Source organism: Fistularia commersonii, chromosome 4 (assembly GCF_037954325.1).
Source record: "Fistularia commersonii isolate RoL2024-O1a breed Wild chromosome 4, RoL_Fcom_v1.0, whole genome shotgun sequence".
NCBI classification, from domain to species: Eukaryota; Metazoa; Chordata; class Actinopteri; order Syngnathiformes; family Fistulariidae; genus Fistularia; species Fistularia commersonii.
Genome location: NC_141287.1, coordinates 12,176,764 through 12,192,405, shown reverse-complemented (window position 1 = coordinate 12,192,405; position 15,642 = coordinate 12,176,764). Strand labels below are relative to the sequence as shown.

The following is a 15,642-nucleotide window of genomic DNA, read 5'->3' as shown; positions in this document are numbered from 1 at the left end:
AATAATAATTATGATGAAGATGATGATATGAATAATATTATTGTGGACAATTTTATTATTCATTATCGATATCATTGACAACAATAATTAGATTAGATTAGATTAGAATTATAGCAAAAATTTAAAAATGTCCTGAGAGAAGCGCCCATTTGGTTCATTGGTCTGCATTTAGAAAAAGGAACATGACAAAGGCTTTAAAATTTATCTTTAAATGGACCACCAGTATATTTACAAATTAACAAGAAGACATAAAAATGACAGGTTAAAAAGTAATAATAATGATAATATCTCTGTAAAAATACCAACACGAATGATAATCACCACCATCATGGCAATCATAACAATAATTATTAATCATTTTCTGATTATTGTCATGACCTCCCCTGACATGGAGGCACTCTTGACGCTACAGAGCTTCACTTTTCTCCCCTGAAGTTTCATCGGGTTGGAGCCCCTCCATCTCCAGGTGTGTGTGTGGGAATAAAGACAGAGAGCCGTACAAGGGGATCATTGTTAACTGTCGCTGTATGATGGCAGATAAGTGAGCGCGAGCGTGGCCTTCCATCCCGGAATCCCATTACTTTCCCCAATAAAGCCCTGGCAGCCTGCTGATTACTTCAGCAGAGGAAGAGGAGAGAGGAAGAATTTTAATAGAAATGGAAGCGGAGCCCCCCCACGTTACCCCTTTTTCCTTGGTATGATGAAAACCCCACCCCCCCACTCCAAACCAGGTGATGTCTCCAGGCACTGACCAGGTAATACACCCTAATGGAGAACATGTATGTGTGTGAGTGTGTGTGTGTGTGTGTGTGTGTGTGTGTGTGTGTGTGTGTGTGTACAGGAAGAGGGGACGCCTGTCGGGTTGCCTGATTGAAACTGATGAGGCAAGGTACAGATATGTGTGTGTGTGTGGTGGGGGTGGGGTGGGGCAGCCACCCGGTTTCATCAAAAACACTCATATATGAACCCACACACACACACACAGACACACAGACACACAGACACACTCTCGCCTCAGAGTCCATTATTCAATTTGGCCCTTCTAATGACCGGCGAATTAGCCTGCCAGAACCAATTTGGCCTCCGCGCCCCAAAAAGCCAGACGTACATACCCCCATACCTCCCCCCGCCCTGAATATGAAAAGTGGCGTTGAGTGCTGCAGGGGTGAGGTGTGGTGGTGGTGGGGCATCGGGCAACATTTAAAAACTTTTGATCTTCCGTCTGGCAAGAGAAGAGTCAAAAGGCAAGCTCCGTCCTGGGGGGGGCGGCCCAGTGCAGGTGGCGGGAGCGAGGAGGGTGGTAGCTAAGCTATCATGTCTGATGAACAATGCCTCCAACCCCATGCAGAGCAGCTCCTTCAGCTACAGATTCCTTCACCCCAGGTGTGTGAAGGAGAGATTTGGCAGGTCCTTCCTTGCCAGCTGCTTTCGACCATTTAACACCCAGCTCTCAATAGACTTCTTTTTCGTTAATTCGTTAATTCACTCTTGCGTCGATCTACTCATGTGTCCGTTCATTCCCTCTCCCACACGTCCACTGCAGTGTTACCACTGCAAGTATTCCTGTTGTTTGCTGCCACGTGTTTATACTGCTTATATATTGTCAACATATTGTTTAATTGCAACTTGTTAAATAAGTACTAACTGTTTATATATATTTTAAACACTGTTTATTTTTAGTTTTCTATTTTTTTTTGCACTGTCCACTTTCTGCTGTGAGCGGTTGAAATGTCCCCATTGTGGGACGACTGAAGGAATATTCTATTCTATTCAACGGGAACAGGGAACTTCCAGACGAGCCTCGGTCGATGGGATCCAACAGGTTTCACTCCTTGGCTGCACCTCTTCGCATTCCGATCCAGGCAATCCCAGAAAGTTACTCCATTCGTCCCACAACGAACGACACCCCCGTAGGCCGAACACCCCCCTTTAGACTTAGTTTTTGCCGATCAACTCTTCCATTTACATAACAAGTCACCATAACCCATAACCTTGGCAGTTAAATTCTGAAACTCCCCACAGGTCATGAGATGTGAAGCCTCTGGGATGAGAGGGTGAAAACATCTTCAAATGAAGAAATTTAAGTCCAGTTGCTATGACAAGAAGATTTCGTCAAGACACACAACCATTCACCCGTTACCCAGACGCCATATAGACAGACATAGAACCAATTCACTCTTATTCATTTTCCCTGAAATCCCACTGATTCCCCTTTCAGACTCACAGACTCTTGAATAATTCAGCCCGTTGTTCAATCTGTGAAAAAAAAAAAAAAAAAAACTCCTTCAGACGAGCAGGAGGTCTTGTCTCGAAATCCAAAATGAAGAAGTCATGAGCGACAGAGTGCTATATCCTAACACGCTACCGGCAGCTTTGTCCGTCTCTGTGCAACATCATGGACGGGGAGAAAAAGACAGATGTAGAATGAGGACTCTATTCATTTCAAGGTTCTCCAGAAAGAACAACACCTGAGGGAAAGGCTTCATGAGCAAATCACGCAGGAGGGACTTGATGCAAACAACAGAAGCTGCAGAAACTGAGTAGAAATAAGCACCAAGATAATTCTGTGTTGCCCCTGGGCTTAAGTTTATGGTTTTATTTTAAATATTATTATAATGATTATTAATTATTCTAAAAGCTTGGAGGTGTTGAACTCGAGCCAGGCGCTCACCATTCACCACTTCATTTAAACATCATACAGAGACATGCAACAATCAACTCCCTCATTCGCACAACATCTGAGCATACAACTCTTGCCCCTCTCATTCACAGGTGAAGGGGTTTTACTGAATTACTCACTGGTATCATACTTTGGGTTCCTACCCAAAGGTTGTCGCTAATCCCTATTAGCAACATGCTAGGCTATCATCCTAAAGGTGCATCAATGGCTCCTTGTAATGTAAGATGTGACCACATTCTCACACTTTTATACCATTTCACTTTCCACTCTGAGGTTGTTCTGATTAGCTAGTTTTCTTTTTTTTTTTTAAACACATCGGGGCGGTTGCGATTCTGTTAATCTCTCATTTGCCAATTTAATGGTCCGCCTCCTCTAGAATCCAATCCACTAAATAATTAACCTGTGCAGCTCCATCCGGAGCAAGCGCAATCAGGAACTGGCAGGAGGCGCGGCCGGATCATTTGCCCTTCTTTTTTTTTTTTTTTCCGCTTCCGGCGAGTCTAAATTACAATCAAGCCGTTTACCTGGCCATCGATCAGTGTCCGGATAAGCCCGGGGGGGCGGGTTTCGGGACCCGCCAGACAGCAATTTTCTCCGATTATCTCCTCCCGCGTGTTGATTGTGTCCAATTTGACACCGCGATTGTGGCGAAGTCTCACTCGCAAACACATGAGCATGCATTTCCGGCAGCTGCCAGCAGGGGGGGCTAGTGAAACCGGCTGCATGAGAAAGAGTGGGTTGAAGTGAAACACAGCAGAAATGTGGGGGGATTTGGGGAGATTTTGTGGCAGAAGGGGGGCTGGGGAAGATGGACAGCCCCCCGCCACCATCTCCCTGAAAAGATTCCCTTCCAGGTGTCGTGTTCCGTATCAATAAAACCTCCAACACTTGTATCCCTCCGTCTTCTCAAGGTTGTTGTTCCCCCCTTTCACCCGGAGCTGTAAAATCTATTTGACAGCTCTGATTTATGACGCGGCGCGACACGGAGTGCCGGCAGGGATCGGAGTGTGTGGCTGAGTGTGTTACGGGGGTCACGCGAGCGCGGCGTGGCGTGGCGGGAAGCGGACAGGGGGGGATGGGCAGACGGACGGTCGCTCGCCGCCGCCGCTGCTGTGTTCAATGCTAACGCGCCAGGAAGAGCAACCGGCTAGGGGAGCACCCCCTGTCGCATGGAAGATTGAAGCTTGGTTTTTTTTTTGTTTTTTTTGCAAAACCCCACCCAAATCAAAGATGGTGGACCGTGTCAAGAACACCTGCAGCTATGAGACACCAAAAACAGTGATTTTTTCCTTCACGATCTGTCGTTTTGGTGCATTTCTTGCTGATTTGGGAGGATTTTTGAGCAGATTTTAAGGCCATTTCGTGTAAGTAAAGTTACTTCTCGAAGACTCTCTGTGTCAAATTTCATTCCATGCTTGCAGGATTCATGACAATCATCTAATCGCTGTTTTCTATTTTACCAGTTTTTACAGATTTTTCTGCAATTGTCGTAGCAGAAAGCGTGAAAACACAGATTATGTGTTGACGTGTGGATGCTGATAAGGTGAGTTTTGTGTAGCCACAAATAAAAAGCCTGTTTTTGGAATAATCAGCAAAATTGTGAAGTTGGTCCCGGACTGAAGGAGATGGAAAACACCAGCGGCTATCAAAGTATAACGAGAACCGGAAAGAGAAACAGCACCGGGCAGCTAAGCTAATTAAATGCAAGAACGGTTTTGGCCGAGGGCGGCACAGCAAGGCAGTGTTTACCACTTCCCACCTGATAGCAAGAAGGTCCCGGTTTTGGGCGTCAGACCATGTTTTGCGTGACGTGCCACTGAGACAACTTGTGAAAATGACCGACTGCTACTTGATGAGTGACTTTAGCCAATCTCGAGCGACCGGATTGCTCTCAACTGTCAGTCAGACCCTGGGGAAAAACATCTGATCCAGACACCTGGATAAGGGAAGGAACCTAGGAATCCTAAAATTCACGTAAGAATTGACCAATGCAACAGGTAAGAATCGGCAAACATATCAGCCAGGAACTACCCACAAATTAGCTAAATCCCTGGCTAAATACAAACACTTGAAATCACAAAAGAAAGTGCAGTTCCCGTGCCGGGATCACAATACTGATTTTACAGAGACAACATGGCCGTGTCTCAGCTTCTGTGGTCAAAGGGCATGGCGAACAAGACATTTGTTTTTTTTTGTTGTTTTTATTTCGGACCACTGCCTGTCCGGTCCTATCACCTCACAATGAATTCCCTCCATGCCCCACCTAAAGTCCCGAGCACAACATTTCCAAATCTATATTCATTCGAATCGGCGCCGGGGTGTGAGCGACGCCGGCGCTAATGAAGTTTATCTCCGCAGTGATAAACAGAGCTGACACAAATCCCGCCGTGCGTCTCAGAGGCCGTGAAGTGTCTCCTCGCCGGCTAAAAAAAAATACAAAACACAACCTAAACACACACATCCCTCGGTCGCACCCCCCCACCTCCCCTGTGAGTCTGCTGCCACTATTAGCGGCATGCTAATCAAGGCTAATTACACTGAGAACGGCGGATGCGACTCATTCAGGTGAGAGAGAGATGGAGGGGAGAACCGCGTTTGCGTTAGCGTGTGGAAAAGCAATGCAAAAGAACGAGGTGCTGCTCGTATTGGCTGTTCCAGATTTTGTAAATACGTCACTGCTTCCTATGCCAATGCCGCACTTCAGTGTTCGCCGTGACAAGCCTTGAGAAGACGGCGAGAGCACCGACCGCTCCAGCAGAGGAATGTGAGGAGGCTTCCGGAAGGACATTCCTTTTGAGTGTTCAATACAAACCCTCGTGTTTCAGAGCGCTTTTGTCCCTGCTTTATTCTCCGGTGCCTGCATGAGAACAAGGTGACACTGATCGACTGACTCCTTTGCCCGCCGGCAGGTTTTGGAGCAACCTGATTTGGCAGGGCTGGAGAAACTTCGGATTGATTATCGGATTTATGTCGTTGATGAGATTTAAACAAATTGCCTCCAATATAACGTGATGGTGTTTCATTCAGTTCATTGCTTGTTTTCATTCTTTGTTGCAGTTTGATACCACTCCTGTTCACATGGTTGTGCGGTGTAGAATCTGGACCTGTCAATCACCTCACAGCTGGGTCTCCTACAAGGTACCCTAAGTGTTAGAACTCACATGGTAATTGAAAACATAACCAGAGTGGAAACAACCTTGGTAACTATACTAATTACCATTATGTTCACCAAACAAGGTGACTAGCACCATAAATAGTGATGTAAACAGCTTGGCCACAACTTGGCAACCAGAGTTGGGATTAGCATGGAAACAAACAATGGCAACCCCATTAGTAACTATTCTAATTACCATAATAGCCACCAAAAAAGGTAGTAGCATGAACAGTTTTGTGAAACAGCCTGGTAACCAACTTGGCAACCAGGGTTGGGATTACAATGATAACTAACAACATGACCACAGAGACAACCATCTTGGCATCTACGCTAATTACCATTATGTTCACCAAAAAAGGTAACCAACCACAGTTGGGTTTACAATGGTAACTAACAACATAACCAGGGTGGCAACCACTGTGGCTACTATACCAATGAACATCATGGTCACTAAAACAACTAACCACCAGGGAAAACATTCTTGTAACCAGTATGTTCACCAGTGAGGTAACCAGTGAGGCAATAAGCATGGTAATTATCCTTGCGATCACCTTGGTCACCAAAAAAAGGTAACCAGAATGTTACACATTATTGTAACCGGCTTGATCACCAACAAGGTAATCGGTGTTGGAACTAGCATGGTAACTCACAACATTACCAATGTAACAACCGGCATGGTAATAATCCTTGTGACTGCATCTTGATAACCAGATTGGTTACCAATGGTTATTGTCATATCCTGCAAGGTCACCAACAATTTAACCAGCGTGGGAACCAGCATGGCTACAATCCTAATGACTATCTTAGTCACCAAAAGAGGTAACACGCACTGTTAACATTATTGTGAAAAGCTTGACCAACAACAAGGTTACCAGAGCTGGAGCTAGCATAGCAACAAACACCATAACCAATGCGAAAAACAAAAATACAACCAAAGTGGTAACCAGCAGTAACTACCACAGTTACAGGTGTAACTTCTCTTCCGATGTGATTCATCAAATGGTTGTAGATAATCCTATTTCCTGAATGGACACTGACTCCCAGGATCAGCGCTCCGACACTTTCCTCCTTTCTTGCATTGACCTACTTTTAACCACCGTTTTCGCCCGAAATGTAAAAGTTTATTCTTCCCCTTTTTCTCTCTGTATCTGTCTGTTGTTCTCGCAGTGAGATGATACAGCAAAGAACGTGTGTGTGTGTTTCTGTATGTGTGTGTGTGTGTGTGTGTGTGTGTGTGTGTGTTCGCCCAGCAAGGGAGGGGGGTTGATAGACAGAATGAGAGATGCTTTGTCGAAGCAACGGCGCAAAAGCCCGCCAGAGAGCTCTGAGAAGGAAGACAACGTTCTTTATTACAAAAGTAGGTCGTACAAATGTTATTTATGTTTTAGTTTACGGATTTGCCCGAGAGTGCGGCACATGACACACACATACACACACACACACACACACACACACAATGCAAACACTTTCTCGCTCGGTCCACCTTTTCCAACACAGTCATATCACCTCCCTCCTCCCCCTCCAGGCCTTTTTTTTTTTTTTTCGCTTCCCGAGTAATCATATAAGGACAAAAAATGCCGGGGATCCAGGGGAGTATTTCTCCATGCGGGATAGATTGCGCCTCTCAAGACGGTGCGGATCATTTGAGTTCAATTTTTGCTGGACTGGCAGAAAAGAAGAAGAAAAAAAAGATACCTCTCCCGCTCCGCAATTTTTAATATCTCATGAGGCGACACCGAGGAGAGGCCTCGTCTCCGGGTGTCACGACAGCCACACGCTCGTGACAAGGCGCTTCCAAGAAGCCGGCGACCGGCAGATCCGCCGGTGTTGGGTGTTTGGGAAGCTGTGGCCCCGATGCCGGCGGAGAATTTACTAGATGGAAAAGTGTAAGAAACGCTCGGAATATTAACAAGTAACGGCTTTTAAAGTGAATAAATGTGGCAGACCTATCTTTCGGAAAAGTGGTGTAATTATCTCGGGTGATTTTTTTTATTTTATTTCTTAATGATGGGTTGCCGTATCCTTGGAAAAATTGCAGTGTTTAAAAAAACGGTGAGAAATTACACAATATAATGATTAAAATAGCAAGAAATTACTTGAAAAGGAACCAAAAAGTTGAACAAACTTGGACAACAAATTTTGAATTAAAATGACCATTATTTTCATTTTTGTATTTGCATTACATTCAGGCTAAAGGATTATTGATTATCAGAGATTATTTGTTTCCTGATATTTTATTCTGAAAAATGTAAATGTCTTCAGCCTCCCTGAGAAATGGGACCCGCTAACCGGGGACGGCCAGAGCCGTGAACTGAAGTTAGCACAAGTTAGCAGAAGCAAATCAAGCAGGAAACCAACCAGAGACAGCTGGTCCTCAAACGCATCACCGCAGCTGGAGGCTAAATTTAGCTTCTGAAATGGAATTGGAATGCGTTTGATGATGCTGTCCGAGTAGCTTTGTAGGCTAATCAACTGGGAGCTGCTATATTAGCGGGCTCACCAGTCGAAGAAGCGGGGAGATAAACGCGGTTTATCTTTGTCTTTGCTGGGGCTAAATTTAGCTTCTGACAACCCCATTCAGAATTTCACATATCTCTCCTGTTTTCTGGAACCTGGACAACATATGATGATTCTGTCCGACTAGCTTCATTGGCTAATGATCTGTTATGTTACCGGGCTACATCACCCCAGCATTGGCAAAAGACAGATCTAATTTTTGAACGCATCACCACAGCCGGGGCTAAATATGGATACCGACACCCCCACCCGCACCCCTGAATTTTGAATTTCTCCCGAGGGCTCTGCGACGAAGCGTGTGGTGATTATGTTGGAGTAGCTTTGTTGGCTAATAAATGAGCGTAGCTGGTATATTACACTGGGATCAGCATGAGCAAAAGACAGCCGTGGTTCTTGAATGCATCATTGCTGCTGGGGCTACATTTAGCTTCCGACAACCCCCCCCCCAACCCCCCAATATCTCTTAGCTTCCATTTTCGTTTTTCTCCCGAGGTTTCTGCAACTTGTACAGCTTGTCAGGAGTCTGTCTGACTAGCTTTGCAGGCTACCAAACAAGCTGAGCTGCGATGTTAGCGGGCTATACTGGTGTTTTGTCAGATGTGGCTCTTGAACGCACCGCCGCCGCTGGGCTCAACACCTCTGTCAACACTTTTTCCAGGGCCTGAGACCCCTCAGTTGCTCACGGGACAAATCCAAAGCGGCGCGGCTTCGGGCTAAAATCAACGGTACGTCCCGGAACATTTGAAATCATCTCACTGACGACCATGTTGCAGGGCAGGTGGCGACAGCGTGCTCACAACCAATGCTCAGACCGCCGTGGGAAGAGAAACCAAGGAGACGTTCCTTTCTCCTCCTTTGTCAGACGGGGAGGAGTGTTTGGGGATGCGGGGCGGATTAGATTAATGGCTGCAGACATGGCCGACCTGGGTCATACCATGTATTGACATGTCAGTGTGTCCTTGTGGAAGACATTAATCTGGACTTAATGGACTATCCCGCTTGGCGATGTGACACTGACCGACCTCCCTCCCGAGGAAGGCGAGACATTACCATACTGATGGCTGTCTTTGGAGTGCGATTTCGCACATGTGGCTAGCGCTGCCGCTAACACCCCTCCCATTCTCTATCAATGAAGTTGGGAAATGAAGGATAAATAGGTATGAAGTCATGCGCCAGGAGCCAAAAAAACATAGAAATTGGCTACTTTTTATGTTGCTTTTAATGATTATCCCCAAATAAATATTGATTTTGTATTTAGAAAACGCGGCTGATTTGTTGATCCTGGAGGATCCAGAGTGACAGGAGGGGGGCAGTTTTAGGATCTCAGCACGGCAGAAAGTTTCTATGATTTTTTTAATGACATCCAGGATGGAAGCAACTCGATATCAGCCTTTTGCCAATCGATACCGCAATTGATACTCCCTCCGATGCATTTGGTGTCATCTGACGGCCGTTGTCAAAAAAGAGGTGGCTTCTCTGATGCTGGACAAGTGAAGTACAACGTCCTCTGAGCAGCTCAACCCAAAACGTTCTCACGACACTTCGCAGATAAATTGGCTATTGAGTCCGAACATTTAGCGATGATACCCTGCTTTCATCATCAACGGGAAACACGACAACCAAATCCACAGCCTGAAAATATGCAGGAGGTTCAGTGGAGACTCTAAATTGTCCAGACTTGTGAATGAGAAGCTAAATGGTTGCATGTCTCTATATGAACCCCACCTTTCGCCCAATGACAGCAGGCACAGGCTCCAGCTCCCCACCAACCCTGGAGATGATTGTTTGCAAATAGGATGGTATGTTGATAACTACTGACAGTGCTCATATAGAATATAATAAACGTCTGATTGACGAAAACAAAAATTTGTTGTCTTCACCAGCCTCTTACCACCAATTTGGCTGGGACTTTTCTGTTGGTAAGAAAACGAAGGATGTTACCTGGATGTGCAAAACACATCCAGACGGGCATCCGTGCTTCCAGACAGACAATCTGGTGGGCAAACTTCTCCCGTTTCCCGGGGAGGAAGCTAACCTACTAATGAATTTATCGGGAGGCTTCCAGCGGCGGATGCTAACGCTGACTGGGGGGGGGGGGGGGGGTGTTAGCGAAGGAATGGGAGGAGATCGGGGGGGCAACCTCCATCTGAAGTCCTGCTTAGTTTTCATTTCTCTTGTAAATGGTCCGCTTTCATCACTGCTGCGATAGGCGACGGAAAAAAAAAGGAAAAAAGGTAGGGAAACGGACTCGGGTAATGCTGATGGACAGAGTTACCCCGTGCAGAGGCGGAAATGGCGGGGGGGTCTGGGACCAAATGTGCAGCATCAGCACCGGCGGATTTACTTGGATGAATGGACTCGGCTCGGGGGCCGAGGGGGGAGGAGGGGGTCAAAGGGGGTGTTGGGTGTCAGAGCAAGCGGCAGCGGTGGCGGGGGCTGATACTGCCAGCGAGCTGTGGCCGGCGTGGTAATTACCACCTGCGCTGTTTGGATAATCCCTGAGGAGCGGCGCTGCGGGGAGGAGGGCGGCGGGAGGGTGCTTACAAATCAAATTAAATCCGAAAGTGATTCGTTGGATTCAATTGTGATGAGAGAAAATCCCTGAGAGTCGCCAGGGATTGAACTGTGAACCCTCCTGTCTGCTGACGGTATTCAGTCGTTAATGCAGCCTTTTACTCGACGGTCAGACTTTCACTTTCTGGGAAAATCTTAAATGGCAGGGGAAGAGTGCTGACAACTACAACAAAACAACAATTAACATTATTATTATTAATATTGATAAAAATGATAATAATAATTACTGTTGTATATGATTACTATTATTATTGTTGTTATCATTATTATTATTATTATTATTATTGTTATTACCATAATATGATATCTAATAAAATTATCATAATATTATTAATTAATAATAATCATTATTAGTAGTAGTAAATACAGCAAGCAGCAATGACAGGTCACCTAAAGCCCTGCAGGAAATGATGACAGGGTGTCAGGGATAACACATTTTTAGCGGACGGCGCTTTTCTTTACCGTCCTGTACTGAAAATAAATAAATAATATCATCCAATCGGTTTCTTAAAAAATAAACAGAATTCAGTCCAGATATATAAATATACAAATCCCCTCAAAATATAGAATTATTAGAGCTGGGCAGGAGATACATTCAAAAATGACCAAACGAAACGATGGGGCTGCTGCCACACTTTGGAATCTGGATATCTCGCAGAACTACTTTTTAAGGCTGGATACCGATTCTTCACCAAATATTGCAGAAGCCTGGTGTTTGGAATAGAAGCGGGGAGGGATTTTTTTTTTCTCCCCGATTACCTTTAATAAAAAACTCCGGTTTTATTGCTAAATTACTAAATAAATAAGTAAATAAATAAATTCCGTCCATCCAATACCGCAGCGTCAATGAGTGGTGGACCAGGTGTCAACTGGCGACCTTTGACCCCAGCTGGGGCTTTTCCTCCTCACCGTCCGGTCCATGTTTTGACGCCCGACACACACGGTCCTACGGATGTCGCGCCTCGGACTCTCCGGAATTTCTCAACTGACCAAAAACAAATAGATTTAATTTAATCCCCGGATATTCTGAAAGGAGGGCAAGTGAATACTAGTAAAGTGAAAGATAACGCAGGTGTCTGATTCAGACAGCGGTTCTTACAATGATCTCAAAGCACGTCTGGAATCGGAAGAAGCGCAAAACGAGGCAGTGGAGGAATCAAAAAAAGCGCAAATGGGATAATTAATATTAACTAGAAATGCATCAGTGGGCTGAGCTCAAATGGAGAAACGTGAAAAGTAGAAGTTCTCCCCCTCTGCCTACGAGGCTGACGTTGTCCCCACCGGGAGAACCTTCCCCTCCAGACCTTCCCCCCCCCTGCCCATCCGGCGAGCTCGGCGGCGGCAGGAGGGGGTTACCTTTGCGCTCCGAGCGTTTCTTGCGCCTCCTCTTGAACCGCCGTCGGACCAGGCAATAGTAGGACCCCAGGCTCTGAGCTCCGTCAGCGAGGAGAGCCATGTCTCGAGGGGATCTCTCTGGGAAAGGACCCCTGGGGGTGGTTGGGGTGTGGGGTGGGGTGGTTGACCCGCGGCTCACCTGATGCTTCTACCCGTTGCCGCCGGCAACCTAACAAACCTCCAACTCCGGCACCTAAGGTGTTTCTTCCCTCTACTTTACTCGCCTTGAATCCGAACTCTACTTCCCTCCCTTTCCTCCTCCTCCTCCTCCTCCTCTCCCTGGTTTTCTCTCCTCTGTTAACTCCATGTCTGCCCTATCGCGAGCCGGAGAGGGGAGGCGATAGACTGTGAAGGAGGAGGAGGTGGAGGAAGAGGAAGGGGGGGGGGGATTGTGAAGATGATATTTCCATACCGATGTGCTGGGTCAGACACCGAAGTTCACAAGCTATGTGTTTTTTCGCAGAGAAACACGTGCAGAGAGCAAACACACACACATACGCAGGATGAAGCTAATTGCCATTAGGGTCCCATTCCCAAAAGGTGAGCTCTGCTCCCTCTTTCCCTCCTGTTCACTCCATCATCCGCCAGAATTCCCCTCTGCGCACTTTCGAGCTTCTCTGGCGCCATCTAGTGGACACACACGGTTTTACACCCGCGCCACACCATTTGTGAAAGACCAAATAATAGTTAAAATATTTATTTAAAAAAAAAAAAACTGCTTCTGTGTCAAGTCGTGTCATTGTGAGCGGACAATTGGGGGTTGCAGGTAAAACAAATTCCATGTAATAACAATAATAATGATAATAGTAATGATGATGACCTTGTTTTCAGAATGCAGAGACAGGTGGCGGCAGCAGTAGCAGGACAAGCGGACGTGGGAAATTGTAAACTCACCTTTGGGTTTCTTGTGGAGTCAGTGGTCCTGAAAATCTGTTGGGGGGAGAAGAGAGGGAGAGAAGGAGGGAGGGAGAGAAGGAGAGAGTATTAGCGAACAATAGATTCACACCTTTCTCCCGCTGCGGTCGTTTATTATCGCGCCATGTTTCCATTATCTTTCCCAGGAGTGTGTATCTGTGCATGTGTTTTTTTAATGTTTTCTTTTCTGTTGGCACATACCCACTCAAATAATAAAATAACAAAGGATGAACATTGGGAACCGTGACAACCAAAACATTTCTTCACACCCAATTACTGATTCTAGGTATGTTTACATGTAAACAGAGAGGAGGTGATATGATAATAATCATGTTATTATGAGCGATTAGCTCCTCTGCCTCACAGCAGGGAGTTGTCTCAAGAAGTTTGTCTCAAGAAGTGATGGATCCAGAGTGAACCATGCCTCTTGCCCAATCACAGCTGGGATAGGCTCCGCCCCCCCTCGACCATGACCGCAGGATAAGCGGCGCAAATAACAAATGAACGAACAATTATAGGGTCTAAAGATGTAATACAAGTCATGTCATTGTGTTTCTATGATGCCTATCTCTGGAAAATGTTCGTCCGTCACTTCCAGAACCAAGGATGACGTTCAACGTGAAACCGCCGATCGCCGATTCTCCTGTCTGACCATCAATCCGTCGTGGAGTAACGAGACGGTCGGAAAAGAAGAAGAAAATAGGGGTCGTGCTTACCCAAGAATAGCAATCAGGGAGGAAATGGCTGTTTGAAGACCAAGAAACCATCTGATAGGTTTGTGCTTTGGGGCGCCGGAGCCCAGACGGGTTATAATTACGGCGGGGTCACATGACCTTGGCGGAACCCTGAGAACCCGCTCCCGACGCCAGGCCGCTCATTTCATCGCATTAAGGAGGCAGGAAATGGATTTTCCCGCAGCCGCGCTGGAATGTCGGGCCAGCTGGGTGTTTACCTTTGGGTTCAAGAGGCGGGTGAGGGGGGGCGACAACCCTCAGGCCTGTGCGCTTGCTGCAACTGTGACCTGACCCCCCCCACCCCGGATCAGGCTTCCCGTCCACACACCTGCTGACCGGCAGCATTGACAAAAGTTGACATTGACCTTTCGGGGTTGAGAAGAGAAAAACGAAACATCAGGAACTGATTTCTCAGCTCGGTGGCGCCACCCGGTGGTGCATAGAAGCAACATCGCCCCACCCGGTGGGTTAATATCCGCCTGGGAGCCGAGGAACCGTCCGATGGAGTGGGGAGAGACGGGAAAGAGAAAGACAGAAAAAAAAAGAGGGGGTGGAATCAATTTCCTCCAGACGTGACCCCGCCAGCCAAACAAAGCGCCGGCGGGCCAAGTCTCCATGCAAATTTGCGGCCTGGATGGCCGAGTTTCCGGTGCTTTCTTCCCTCCACCTCCTTTAGTGTCCTGAAAGTCCAGTCCGGTCCAACCTCCACCTCCACCTCCATCTCCTCCAACCGCCGCTGCTTCGACCAATAGGGGGAGGCGAAGAGCCGCTGGCTTGGGGCTGTTGAATCGGGGCACGCGTGAGCTCCGTACCAGAAATAGCAACAGCACAGACATCCAGGGGGGATTTTTTTTTAGTGGTGTGTGTGTGTTTACTGACTGAGGAATTGCCATTGAGAAAAAAAATTGCGAGCATCTTAGCGGGCGGGCATCCAAACCGCTGTGGCGGGCCCATCTGCTGGTAAGAAGAGAACCCGCAGCCGTCGGTAACCGACAGAAACAGAACCTTAAAAATAGAGCCAGTGGTGGAGAGGAGGAGGGGGAGGAGGAGGAAGGTTTAAATATTCAGATGCGGAGGATACAGACTGTGAGATGATGCAAGCGAGGAGCCGCCTCTGCCCGCGCGCTCGATGGAGGGGGGTGACGTTGGCGACCTCAAGGCCCGACATGGGAGGTGATTAATCGAAACAGCAAGCGGTGCCCCCTGTTCAGCCCTGCACCGCCCTCTAGTGACAAGAGGTGGTTGACCATGCATGAGTTTTGCAATAAAATCTAGAGGAAGACGGAGTCAATCACAGCTGAGAGGCAGGGTTTAACCTGGGCCAGTCGTATGTTAATCACCGGCTCACCGGGGTGATTGCTGGAACGGAGAAATTCCCCATCACTGACACTCAAATGAACACAAAGGGAAATAGGACTGCAGTGCAGTCAGGTCAGTGTGAAAATAAAATAAAAACACCAGGAAGTGGGTTCCTGGTGTAATACACCAGTTGGCCACTAGAGGGAGACATTCCCACAGAGGCCTGCCTTTGCACTGGACGGATCCCGCAAACCCCGCGGTGCCTGAACACGGCGAAGCTCCGGCGGCGTCCGGGGTTGGACTGGAGGGTTACTTCCTCGCGAGGGAGTAGCGTTCCCACGGCAACAGCGGCCCGGTCGTCCGACCGAGCCCAG

At 47.1% G+C, this 15,642-nt stretch overlaps 1 protein-coding gene across 3 annotated transcripts in view; it reads right to left on the bottom strand.

The window, feature by feature from the left end:
- adarb1b (adenosine deaminase RNA specific B1b) overlaps positions 1-15,642 on the bottom strand; it is a 117,495-nt gene that overhangs the window by 38,247 nt on the left and 63,606 nt on the right. For all 3 annotated transcript variants that reach the window (XM_086145328.1, XM_086145329.1, XM_086145330.1), the window contains one exon: positions 13,215-13,250. The gene's annotated coding sequence lies outside the window, so the exon portion shown is untranslated. The remainder of the gene's footprint in view (positions 1-13,214; positions 13,251-15,642) is intronic.